We start from the raw sequence: 13,586 nt of genomic DNA, 5'->3' as shown, positions 1-13,586 counted from the left end.
CACTCAGCTCTTATATAAAACTCTCTCTTATATACATATGAGTTTATGAGGATTTGTTTCTCTAGTCTACCCAGACTAACACAGTGCTCTCCTGTCAGGTCTGAATCACTGACCTTATGCTCACAGATTGACACACTGCCAAGTCCTGCATCATCCCGAACATTGTGGCTCAGTCTGAGCCTATTGTTGTAGCCAATGTGTCCATTCATCTTCTTGGGGGTTTTCCTCTTTGAGTTGCTGTACAGCTTTTCCGTCCATGTTGTCCTTTTCCAGGGACTTTCTCTCTCAAGAGCATGTCCAAGGTACATGAGACAAAGTCTTGCCATCCTTGAACCCAAAGATCATCTGTTTGTTATTCTGGAAATCCATAGTACTAGCAGCACCCTTTACTAGTACCTTCATTCACCTGAGCATAATGAGCCCACTAAATTCAGTTTGAATCTCCATGCTTTCAGCCTTGATGGCTTATTTCTGACCCCTGACCTGCAATGTAAAAAAGGTCATGTAAAGTTCTGAAGGGTATTGGTGAGTCTCTTCTGGATGGAAGAGGAGAGACTTACTCATTATAGCACTTTCTCTGGAGCTTACGTATCCTGGATTGCGTTTGACAGATATTGGAGTAGTAGGCTAACATTTCATGATTCACATCTGGAAAAGAGAAGGTTGTGATTCAATCCTGTGGGGTGTTAAAATTTCATTGTTGTCCCCATCCTAATCATGGTCCTTTGCTTCCTCTGGAAGTCAAACCTGAGGCCGTGTTTAGTTAACCTGCCACCAGCCATGATTTTGTGAGCCCCCTCTCCCCATCAACACTTTATTTTTCCTTGTTAAGAGAGCAAAAGAGCTCTCTTCAAACAAGGAAAGGCTTTTACAAAAGATGCAGGCAAGTTTCCAACTCTTTTTTAGTTATATATGATTACTGTTTATTTTGAACTGAGTTTTTAAATCAGCATAGCTCAGGAAACCTCCAGTCATCCTCCTTCCTTCCTCCCAGTTACTCTCACAACAGCAGTGAGGAAGAGCATTCATTCTCACCCCCAATATTAAAAAACAAAATAAATTAAAACGTTTCAAAGTACTCAATCTTTTGTCTATTTGTGACAAAAGTAATAAATATCAAACAATTGGAGTTTTCTTGGAAGTGTCAGGATCTTTTGGAATTTAAACTCTGAAAAAGTTCTTCACTGCAGTACTTTGTGGATCCTTACAATTATTATTGTCCATTCCAGGATTGCGTGGTTCCTGCAATAAACTGTTTGATTATTAACTCAAACTCCAGTTTGGTCTTTGGAAGGAGGAAGAGAAAAAGGAAATACTATGTACATTTCTTGAGAAATGATATTTACCAATCACTGCCAAATTCCTTAAAAAAAAAGAAAGAACGAGAGAGAGAAAAGGAACAATAACAATGGACTTACCATCTCTGGGAAAAGTTATCTTTATGCCTTCAACAACTAATCTTTTGTGGCAAGATTCTATTTATTGTAAATATAATAAATAGCTAGAGGGAATCTGACTACAGAATAAGAACAATCATGAACATTGAACAATCTGTTTGAGCCCATTCCCCAACCTGCTTAACTTTGTGTAAAAGTGCAGATCCCACAATTTGTTGAGCTTCCCCTTGGATATGGGATGTTGTCACAGAATGTCGGAATACCTCATTTATTGCCTAGAATTATTCTGCATTTTCTTTCCTGAGACTCTGCCTCTGTTGAGTCCTTTCCTCAGAAAAATATCCCTTTACACCACATACATATCAGTTTCACTATCCCTGGCCAGGCTAGCATGTCCACCTTCAGGTCACAGATCACATGGAAGAGAAGAACTTTGTTCAAGGAACCAAAAGTCACCATAGATACGTCACCAGACCAAATAAGACAACATTTGGAACCACGAACTACAAAGACCCTATCTTGTAAAGAATCGTAACCCCACCCTAATTTGTATTCACTGACCATCCCTGTGAAATGTGTTAAACATTCATCATCCTATATATTACATCCTATAAATACCAATTTATTGGTATAGTTGCCTAAAACTGTAAACTTGGTCCACTGTCTTCTTCGGGAGCTTACCTTGGGGAATCTTCCTGCTCAGTCCTTGCTCGCTCCAAGGAAAGCAGACCCCTGTCACTGTCATGCAGCTCCTGTCTTTGTTTCTCAGCAAGAGTCATGTTGGTACCATGTCACACATTTCTTTTTTTAAAAAATTGTTTTATCAGGGGCTCCTACAACTCTTATCACAATCCATATATACATCAGTTGTGTAAAGTACATTTGTACAGTCATTGTCCTCATCATTCTCACAACACTTGCTCTCCTCCTAAGCCCCTGACATCAGCTCCTCATTTTTCCCCTCCCTACCCACCACCTTCCCTCATGAACCCTTGATAATTTATAAATTATTATTTTGTCATATCTTTCCCTGTCTGACTTCTCCCTTCACCCACTTTTCTGTCGTCCATCCCCCAGGGAGGATGTCACATGTAGATCCTTGTACTCAGCTCCCCCTTTCCTGCATGCTTTTCACACATTTCTTTTTCCTGAGTGCTTTTCAACATAAAATTATAATTTATCTTCTAGAGTCGCTATGAGTCAGAATCAGCTGTATGGCAGTGAACTTCACGTTGGTTTTATCCCAAAGAAGATGATGGGGTCATCCTTTCGCTTTTCAGTGTCTGAGAAGGCTAGGAACATCTGTACTTTATTCCATGGGCTTCTAATATGCAAAGTACCTCATCCATTTCCAGGTGAAATTTCAAGCATAGTGAAAAATGTTACATCACGAGCAGAGTTCTGTAGGATCCACTGACCTTGTCCATAAGTCATGAATTTCCTGTGGAAAGTCTTCTGCCTAGTGGTCACTTCTCACTAGTCGTGTCAAGATTCCAAAAATAGGTTGCCATAGGATTCCATTACTTGTCATCAGTGATTATTTTCCCTTTTCCCGGTTGTCCAAGATTTGGACCCAGGAGTGATGAATCCCTCACAGATCCTCTCCCTAAGCTTCACGGTGCCTGATGACTCCATGTTGCCAGAGCTGGAACTCCCAAAACCTGCAGAAGAGGTTTTAGTAGTTTGTGAGCGATATATTCTAGTAGAAGAAACCCCACCCATCCATAAGGAAGTGATGCTCAAGCTCCAGAATGCCCACCAAGCAGTTCTCGCTGCAGCTGAGCACAATGACCCCGAGGCCACAGCGGTCCATTGCTGTGTGAGAGCAACAGTGAGAGGACTCAGTGCCGTCACAAACACAATGTCCCTGACATAATGACAGTGATCTATAGGGATCACATGGTTTTAGAAAACACAGGGATAAGACTTCTGGAGCCAGAGCAATGGGGAGGCACAGGACCATCTTGCCAACCTCTAAGGTTTCCGTTCCCTCCAAAATATTTGCTCCAATAATGACCTCTTCCTTAATATTTATAAAAAACCCCAAAAATATTGTAATTTTCATTAATTTGTAGATTTTATTCATACACTAAATCGCATGTGTGCAAGTATACCTTTTTTATATATAAATGCTGTTTGCCTCATTGGTAGCTATGGCATGTATTTAAGGATTTTATATCCTGGATTGGTGTATGGGACTGAATGAACATGAAAGCACCCAATTCATAGAAACCCTATAAGACCCTGTGGATTGCCAAGATTGTAATAGTTTAAGCTGCAAAGAACTATGCCTGATTTCTCTACAACAGTAGAAAACTGGATAATTTTAATTGCCCTTTCATGGGCCCATATTTTTCTATAATTTCCAAGTTCCACAAATTTGAAAGTTCTGTGGGTACATTGATTAAATTACTGACCAAATATCACTTCATGATTTGGAGCAGTGGGACAAAAAGAAAACAACATATCGTGGATTATAGAGCCCAAGCCAAGTTTTTTTTTCAATGTGGAAGGAAACCGCCAACTTATATGGATAATTTGCAGCACGTGATTAAAAACGTCGTCTACAAAGGGATACTCCAGGAGTTATATAATCATTTATCAATTTGAGGATTAAGAATGTAGGAGTGGAGTCTAGCCTGTCAATCAGATCATAGCCAATGAGGCTTCTGTGTGGGCATGGCCTTCTCATGGGAATTCTGGGAAATCCAGTATTTCCTCCTTTGAGGCAGGAAAGACTCTCTCTCACTACTTCACACTTTGGGAGACATAGCAGCTGAGAGGACACATGAACCCATCCTGTGCAGCCCTGGGCACTGGGGAAGTCATTGGGAGACCCCTGCCAGAGCTGAGATGTTTCCAATGACACTGGATGCAAAGACTTGCTACCCACTGGCCTGTGATCTTCTACATTCGGCATCATTGCATGTGTTTCGTGAGTCTGAAGAGACTTTATAGATTGCTGTTGGACATATAGGCTAATATCAGACTTATGGACTTGATCTGGACTGGGCTGGGCCATTTTCTCAATGTTCAATTGTTCTTGTATATAAATCTACTTCTTATACACACAGAGATGAAAGTGACCTGGACTGAAAAAAAGAAAAGAAAGAAAGTGACCTGGACTAATGTGCAGAGATACACGCAGTCGGAATCTTATGTTGTTCAGACACCCACCAACCCCAGATGCCATGAGATGACAGGCAGTCTGCTGCAGTGACCAGGATCAAATGATTACATTCCAGCCTACATGGGAGAAAATACTCAATTCAGTGATCTCCAACTGGCAACTGGGAGACTGTCCTGTGCTTGAATCTCTGGATATTGACTAAACCTCTGGGTTGTTTTTGTAACCTTGCCATTACTTATCCCTTCAGCAGAATCTTCTCAAAAGAAGCCATTTGAGTACCACTCTTTAATTGTATTTCAACCTTAAAAATTAGAATATATTAGAGATTATACTGTGGTTACAAGTAAGAAGGAAAATACATGAGGTCAACTCTTAGTCTGGAACTTTTTGCAAACACTGATATGAGGGATAGACATGAAGGAGAAATCTAAATGGGAAATAAGCTTTAAAATGGCACTTTCAGAGATAGTGTCACTGCTTGCATTGTCAAAACTATGAATAATTTTCCAAACTGGATCAATCTGTGAGCTTGGTTAATTAATTCAAGGTGAGTTCTCTGAGCAGTTATTCAGTGGCCATGCACAGACCACAACTCGAGAGACTGAGCAGGAATATTCAGACTTAACAAGCACCCATTTCACCTGGGGTAAGGCCACTTCAGTGGCCATGACAAGCCCTAAATGTGGAGGTAACATTCCACCCTTGGTCTGTGAAAGCCAGCACATCTTCAGGCAGTGCTGTAACTCCTCTGAAAAAGCAGAGTTGTGGTCAAAGACGCTATTGCTCTGTGTTCTCCTGTGCCTGGTGACAGTTCCCCAAGGTGAGGGTCTCAGATAGCAAAGCTGGTTTATGGGGCCTGTGGTGAGTGCATGTGACTGACAGGAACTTATTCTCTTTATTTCTAGGTGTACTGTCCCAGGTGCTGCTTCAGGAGTCTTTTCTAGGTCTGGTCAAGCACAGCCTATTGTTCTCCCTCACCTGTATGGTCTCTGGTTACTCCATCACCAGTAGCTACTGCTGGAGCTGGCCCTTGGGGAAGAGTCTGCAGTGGTAGGGCCCCATATGCTATGGTGGTGATACATAGTATCACTCATCTTTCTGAAGTCCACTCTCTAATCACCAAAGACAATTACAAGAACCAGTTCTCCCTTTTGCTGAGTTCCCTGACTGTACATAACACAGCCCTGTGTTATTGTGCAAGGTACACATCCATTGTGGGGACTCAATGTGAGCCCAGACACAAACTTCCCCTGAAAGGGAGGCAAAGAGCAGCAGGAGGCACTAAAGACCCAAAACATCACAGGTCCCCACCCTAGACAGGCACTGAAGAGCGGGTCAGGAGGATTTCCTGTTGGAGTCTGCATGTTCTCTAACTGGCTCTCAGCATCTCCAGGGACAGTTTTCACTATTCATTTCTTCCCTACATTTTCTAATCATCACTGCTAACTTGAAAGGAGGAACTAGTAAACTCTGTTTGCAGTAGAAATATTAACATGACTCTGACCCTTAATTATCTTTCTATATGACCCATTTTATTTTTATTTTTGACAAGCAGATTATCTTTCTCATTCTCATACTACGTGTCACGTAAAAACGTCTAACAATGAATGGAAACACAGGCAGGTAAACACTCATGAGTGCAATGCATTGTTTAAAATTACTTGAGCTTAAAGGGTGACATTGATCTAAAGTGTTTATATTCCAGACCTGTTGTGAAGGCATTGTTTATTTGTTTTTGCCATTATTTTTGGACTTGTATGTAAGAATAGATGTTTTTCTTTTCTTAAAAATCATTTTGTTGGGGGCTTGTACAACCCTTATCACAATCTGAACATCCATCTATTGTGTCAAGCACATTTTTATATTTGTTGCCATCATCATTTTCAAAATCTTTTCTTTCTACTTGAGGCCGTGGTATCAGCTTCTCATTTCCCCCTCTCACTCCGCCAACCCCCTCCCTCATGAACCCTTAATAATTTATAAATTATTATTACTTTGACATGTCTTACACTGACTGATGTTTCCCTTTACTCACTTTTCTCTTGTTAGTCCCCTGGGAGGGGGTTATAGGTAGATCATTGTGATTGGTTCCCCGTCTCTTCCTACCTTCACCTTCCCCTCTTAGTATGGCTACTCTCAATATTGATCTGTGGGGTTTATCTGCCCTGGATTATCTGTGTTTCCAGCTCTTACCTGTACCCATGTACTTACTCTGGTCAAGCCAGATTTGTAAGGTAGAATTGGGGTCATCATATGGCGGAGGGGGGAAGAGAGAAAAATTTTTATGTTTCATTGGTGCTATACTGCACCCTGACTGGCTTGTCTGCTCCCAGCGACCCTTCTGTAAGTGGTTGTCCAGTTGGCTAGAGATGGGCTTTGGGTTTCTACTTTGCAGTCCCCCGCAGTCACAATGATATGATTTTTGTTCTTTGATGCCTGATACCTGATCCCTTTGACACCTTGTGATCACACAGGCTGGTGTGCTTCTTCCATGTGGACTTTGTTGCTTCTCATCTAGATGGTCACTTGCTTATCTTCAGGCCTTCAAGATCTCAGATGCTATATCTTTTGATAGCCAGGCAACAACTGCTCTCTTCACCACCTTTGCTTATGCACCTGATTTGTCTTCAGCAATCATGTTGGGAAGGTGAGCATCATGGAATGCCAATTTAATAGAACAAAGTGTTCTTACATTGAGGGAGTACTTGAGTAGAGCTCCAATGTCCATCTGCTACCTTAATACTAAACCTATAAATATACGTACATAGATCTATTTCCCTATCATCATAAATATATTTACATATGTACATGCCTGTATTTAGACATTTATAAATGACCTTTGCCTCCTAGCCCTTTCTTCTATTTCCTTTTACTTTCCTCTTGTCCCACTATCATGCTCAGCCTTCATTTGGGTTTCAGTAATTCTTCTCGGTTACATTGCTTGATCAAGCCCTACACCCTCAATGCCATCGATTTTAGATAACTTCTTGTTCCTTTGTCCCTGGCATTGATAACACCCATTTTCACTCCCTATGTCCCTCCTTATGTCCCTCCCTATGTCCCTCCCCTGGAATCATCGTTCCTGTTGTTTTCTCCTCCAGATTAGATGGTTTTCCTTAAAAAGTATAATTCAGTGCCACTTCACTTATGGGTAATGTTTCTTTAATAAACACTACATACACAAAATTTTGTATCTTATTTCTTCTTACGTGAACTTCTGGTAGTTTTTTTATCTTGCGGCATTGCATTTAATTTGAACTATAAATTTACTAGTAAACATTTGTTATACTCTTTTTAAAATTAAATGTATTAGGACAAATTAACATAAGTACGTTCTTTTTATCTGTTTTTCCCACCCATCAGTCAGTTCTAGTATTGTTATGAAAACAATCCTTAGTTTTTTCTGGTGACTTGAATACTGCTTTGATTCTGGAAGTTATAATATTGTTGAATATTGGAGAATTTTAATGGCTTTCCTTTAGTAAGACAGTCTAGGAAGAACTCATGATGATTTCTCTTCAAAAATTAGCTAATGGAAACTTTATGGGTAGCAATAGAACATTATCCAGTATGCTGCTGGAAGTTGAGCCACAAGTTCAGAATATTTTCAAAATATAACCTGGAAAGTGCTGATTCCTCAAGGTAAAGACATCCTTGGTGACATGGATGGAGAAACGGTTTCAGGACTTTCATTGCTGATGTGATAGGACTAAAGCGAGAAGCTGTAGTATGCATGACAAAATTATGGGCATTCCGTAGGCTTAGAGAAATACCAGAAAGAATGACCCACTCAGGGATCAGTCTCTGGGACATCAAGGTTAGTTGGCACAAAGAAGTCCACAGAGACAATGAGGTAAATTCTGCATTATTGAACAGTGATAGAAGTCTTCAGAACTTGTGAGGATTCTTTTAAGGTGCAGCCATTCACCTGTCTCTTCCCCCGAACAAATAAGAGTCGAGATGACCACAGACTAAATCCAATGGAATAGCGTGGAAACACTAAATCCAATGAAATAATGCGCCATACAGAAATCAACCTACAAAATCCTGAGGCCAGAAGAAGATGCCATCTGCCTACCATTATTGACCAATCTAAGAGGGGTCATGAGAAATAAATAAATAAGCAAAGGGGTATAGGTTCTACCATCACATTAGTGATGGGTTAAGTAAATGTTTGGTCAATTATAGCAGGCTAATTTTTAAGTTAATCATATCTTATGGCCCACAAATAATGTCATAAATATAAAAATGGCCCTTGGAAGGATAAAACAAAATCAACATTTCCCTACCCTTACCTTAGGAGGCCTGGATAAAGTGGTGAAATATGTAGAACACCATTTTAAAAGGACAGGGCTTACTGGTTGGATAGAGACTAGTGGAATCCGTGAGCGATTAGACCTCAGTAACCCTTCAGGCTTGGGACAATACTTATTCCAGTTGTTCAATGTTTCACTGAACTGTAGATAGCATGGTGAGAAAAAAAAACACAAGGGAGCACACACTCAGGATGATTGACCATTTGAAAAAAAATGGCAGCATTTATCCAAGTACAAAATACTCTGCCAGAAGAAGTAGTAAAAACAAAGTAATACAAATTGGAAACCAGGGGGTAAGTGGGAGAAGTGCTATTGTATTATGGGGATTGCAATCCATGACATATAAGAAAATGGGTATGGATTGTTGAGAGGAAAGCAGATTTGCTCTGTTAACATTCATCCAAGTCAAGGTAAAAACTAAATAACATAAGATGCTAAAGAAATTAATGTCTATAAAATAAGACTATGGAATTATGAAGTATGCTTCCAATACACTTGGAATTTTCATAAATCACTAGAATGCTGAATATTGATATCTTGAGTATGCAAAACTTTAAATGGATTGATGTTTTGGGAATCCATAAATCTATGGTTTACTGTTTCTGGAATGAAAAATTGAAGAAAAAATGATCTTGTAGTCATTGTCCAAATCATTTCATCCTGAAATACAACGTTCAAAGTCAGTGAAAGGTTAATATCCATAGACTGCCAAAGAAGACTAATTTAAAGTTTACTGAAGTTTAAGATGAAAAAATGAAAATTTTTAATGAACTGCTGCATTCTAATATTTAATCACATGAAAAATCAGGAGCCACTATAATTTCCATTAGTGATTGAAATACAAAGTTTTAAAAAAGTTGTCACAAAGATTCAAAAGTTTCAAAATGCAACTTTGTTGATTGAATTTTAGGGATTGCATGATAGATAGAATTCTTCATGACAAGTAATTTATTAATCACAAGCCTTACTTTTAAATACTCCACCACATGAATATGCAAATAATCAGAGATCTACTAGATCAAATATGAGTATGTTGTGTTTCCTGAAGGATCGTTTAACTAGCATACCCTCCCCGACAGAAACTCTGAGGAGACAGCTCTCACACCATGGACTGGATCTTGAGAATCCTCTTCTTGGTGGTGGCAGCTACCGGGCAAGAAGTCACCGGTCTCAGGGAGGAGGAAGTGGTTGTAGCTACTCTAGATTGATTTTGTCCACCTGTCTTCACTCAACAGGCAGTGACTCTGAGGTCCAGCTGGTCCAATCTGGTGCTGGATTGAAGAAGCGGGGTGCTTCAGTGAAGATCTCCTGCAAAATTTCTGGACACTCACTCACCAGTTACCTTATTGGCTGCGTGAGGCAGACCCCTGGACACAGGTTTGAGTGGATGGGAGAGATCTTCACTAGTAATGATGGAACAAGATACCCACCAAAGTTCCAGGGCAGAGTCACCATGACCAGGGAAACAGTCATAAGCACAGCCTGCATGGAGCTGAATGGTCTGAGTTCTGAGTTCTGAGTATTGTATGAAGGCACTCAGTGAGATAACCCAGTGAGACAGCTGTGCTGGGCTCACAGAAGATAGTCCACCAAGGTACAGGCTGCCAAATTTTTCAGTTGGGTAATCAAGAGGACAAAAAGAAAAAACAAACATGTATTTACTTAAGTTGTTTGAGACAGTTCCCAATGCATGTCGCCCAAAATAAAAATTTAGGGAGGCGGGAGGGGGACAAAGGTCCCTTACAGATTTATTTATTTTCCCATTGGGAAGAAGAGCCTAGGATCCAGTTGGAGCCAGTGAGCTTGGTAGCAAAGCAGATTCTGTATGCAAGGGTTTATTCCAAATAAAATGTATACGCATATGATTGGTTAATCAGTGGATTGCTGCAAACAAGTTCTCTAAGCAATACAGTTGTCTTAGTTTCCTTAGAGAGTCTTTAAAAAGAAAGAAAGAATGAAAAGCACGGTCTGTGTTTTGTACTGTGTGGAAGAAAAGTATTTTGAACCGAAGGCTATTATCGCGTATTTAAGAAACTCAAGGGGACATGAAACTTTGGCTGCTCGATATAAAATGGTGGTTTTTAGATGAATTGAGCATTTTAAGGAAGGTCTTGAAGATCTCAAAGATAGATTCCAAGTAGAGGTCAGATCAGAAGTTTATGGAGAATGGTGGGACTGCTTTTATTTTTGTTTGTTTACTTATTGTTGTACAGGTTATATCTTGTGTCATTTCTGGGTGGGCATATGGTTGTCATGGGGCTAAGGATTAATCCTGCTAAGAAAACTGAAAATTGCATTGGTAAGAAAAATGTCAATGATGATTGACTTTACATAACAACACAAAACATGTCAATGCTTTGAGAGTAGTAAAGGTTATCCTAGGAAATTTTATTGTAAAAGACTCTGCCATGTTGGGTGAGTTGAAAACTGTCCAAATACCTATTATTAGGAGACTAGATAAATAAACTCTGATACATACACATAGTGGAATATCATGCATTTCTGAAAAACAGGGATGGATGGCATTATGAAACACCACATGATGTGAAGGGACTTGGAAACCATTATGCTGAATGCAATTAGTTGATCACAAAAGGACAAATATAGTATGTGTCCACTATTGTTTGCTAAACACCAAGATGAAGGAAGGCTTTTACCCTCAGGCTGTGCAATATTCTGAGCTGGTCTCCCAAGCAACAAGGTAGAGAGCCTGCCAAGTGCTCATGGAACATAAATCACCTGCTTTATATGTACGTGTTAAAAATCTCTCTGACAGAGGATATTTCATCTAAACTGGGGTCAGATTTTCAAGCAGGGGCTAGAAGAACATTCAGTTGCTGCCATACAACATTGTACTAAGGTCACTCAGAATCAGTAGACACATCTACAATACTGGATTGAGACTATACTTGTGTAGTCTTGGGATCCAATCCCAGTAGCCACAAAGTCAAGGGAACAGAAAACAATATTGGCTAAATGTGTGTTAGAAACATCTGCAACTTAAATGGTCTTGAATAGAAATTATATGACTTTGACTACAAAGGATTATCTTCTGAAGTGACTGCTGGCATTGGAGCCTCTGCTCATTTGGTTAACTTTGCAGTGGTTCTCAACCTGTGGATCATGACCTCTTTGGCGGATCGAACGACCCTTTCACAGGGGTCACTTAAGACCATCGGAAAACACGTTATGATTTACATTATGATTCATAACAGTAGCAAAATTACAGTGATGATGTAGCAACAAAATAATTTTATGGTTGGGGTCAGCAACATCATGAGGAACTGTATTAAAGGTCGTGGCATTAGGAAGGTTGTGAACCACTGCTTTACAGGAGCACATCAAGTAGTGGGAATTTCTTTAAATAAAAAATACGATGGAACAAAAGGTCCTGTTCCAGGCTATTCTGTTCCAGCAGTAGTACATAGCTTTATAACAGCGTGGGGGAAAGACCATGAAAAAGATGCATTAAAAATCAGAGTAACGCAGTTTTCATCAGTGCCTGTATTTGCGGTCGGCGATAGCTATGACATTTTTAATGCATGTCAGAAAATATGGGGTGACGATTTCAGACATGTAATAATATCAAGAAGTACAGATGTGCCACTAAAAATCAGACCTGACTCTGGAAATCCTTTGACATTGTATTGAAGGTTTGGGATATTGAATTTCGTTCCATGTTATAGAGAATTCAAAGGGTTACAAGTTACTGCCACCTTACCTAAGAGTTATTTAAGAGAATGGAATAGATATTAATACCTTATAAGTAAATTGTATAAGGGGTGAAAGGAAAAAAGGGGAGTATTGAAAATATTTCCTTTGTTTCTGGTGGAACTTTGCTACAGAAGTTAACAAGAAATCTCTTAAAATATTCCTTCAAGTGTAGTTATGTGGCAGCTTATGTATTTAAATCTATAGTTCTATTGGATCAAACATAATTGTACAATTACTGCTATTATCAACTTCGATACCTTCATATCAGCTCCCCCTATCCACTCCCGCCCCAACCCTGGAACCACCCCCCCTGCAGAACCCTCAATATCTATCTATCTATCTATCTATCTATCTATCTATCTATCTATCTATCTATTTTTTGCTGTAACTTCCACCACCCCTTGCATCCTATCACCTGAAATTCTGATGTTTGTTCCCTTTGAGTGGTCTCATACAGTCACCATTGCTGTTAGTTTCTCCCTCCCCCAACTCCACACTTCCCCAGAAAAGACCTGCATGGGACTTCAATGAACCAGAAGGTAGGGAGAGGCTCCGAATTTATCGCCAGGTTCTCAAGGCTGGTTTCTGAGTGGCAGCAAAAAAGCCGCCTAATTTGGCCAAGGTAGGTAATGTAAGGCAAGGGCCCCAGGAAAGTCCAGCTGCATTCTTAGAACGCATCATGGAAGCTTTTAGGCTGTATACCCCCATAAATCTGACATCAGAGGAAAGTAGGGCTGCAGTAATAATGGCTTTTATTAATCAAGGTGCATCAGATGTCAAAAGAAAGTATAAAGGCTGGGAGAAAAACTTTGAAGGATTTGTTGGAAAGAAAGACAGCGGATGGAAGATCGATGGATCCAGGCAGGAGAAACTAGGAAGATGACTAGGGAAATTGCCCAAGTATTAGTGGCAGCTACTGCAAGTGAAGAGGGAGAACAAGGGAAGGCATTAATAGAAATGGGAGGCTAGACTAGGAAAAGATCAGTGCAGTTACTGCGAGGAAAGAGAGTACTGGGCCAGAGATTGACT

General features: G+C 40.0%; 1 pseudogene; it reads left to right on the top strand.

The window, feature by feature from the left end:
* The first annotated feature begins 3,030 nt into the window (after positions 1 to 3,030).
* On the top strand, positions 3,031 to 12,781 carry LOC142427595 (nicotinamide phosphoribosyltransferase pseudogene; annotated as a pseudogene).
* The last annotated feature ends 805 nt before the right edge of the window (positions 12,782 to 13,586 follow it).

Source organism: Tenrec ecaudatus, chromosome 15, assembly GCF_050624435.1.
Source record: "Tenrec ecaudatus isolate mTenEca1 chromosome 15, mTenEca1.hap1, whole genome shotgun sequence".
In the NCBI taxonomy this organism is placed as follows: domain Eukaryota; kingdom Metazoa; phylum Chordata; class Mammalia; order Afrosoricida; family Tenrecidae; genus Tenrec; species Tenrec ecaudatus.
The sequence above is the reverse complement of the archived record's forward strand: the minus strand, read 5'-3'. Positions and strand labels throughout refer to the sequence as shown.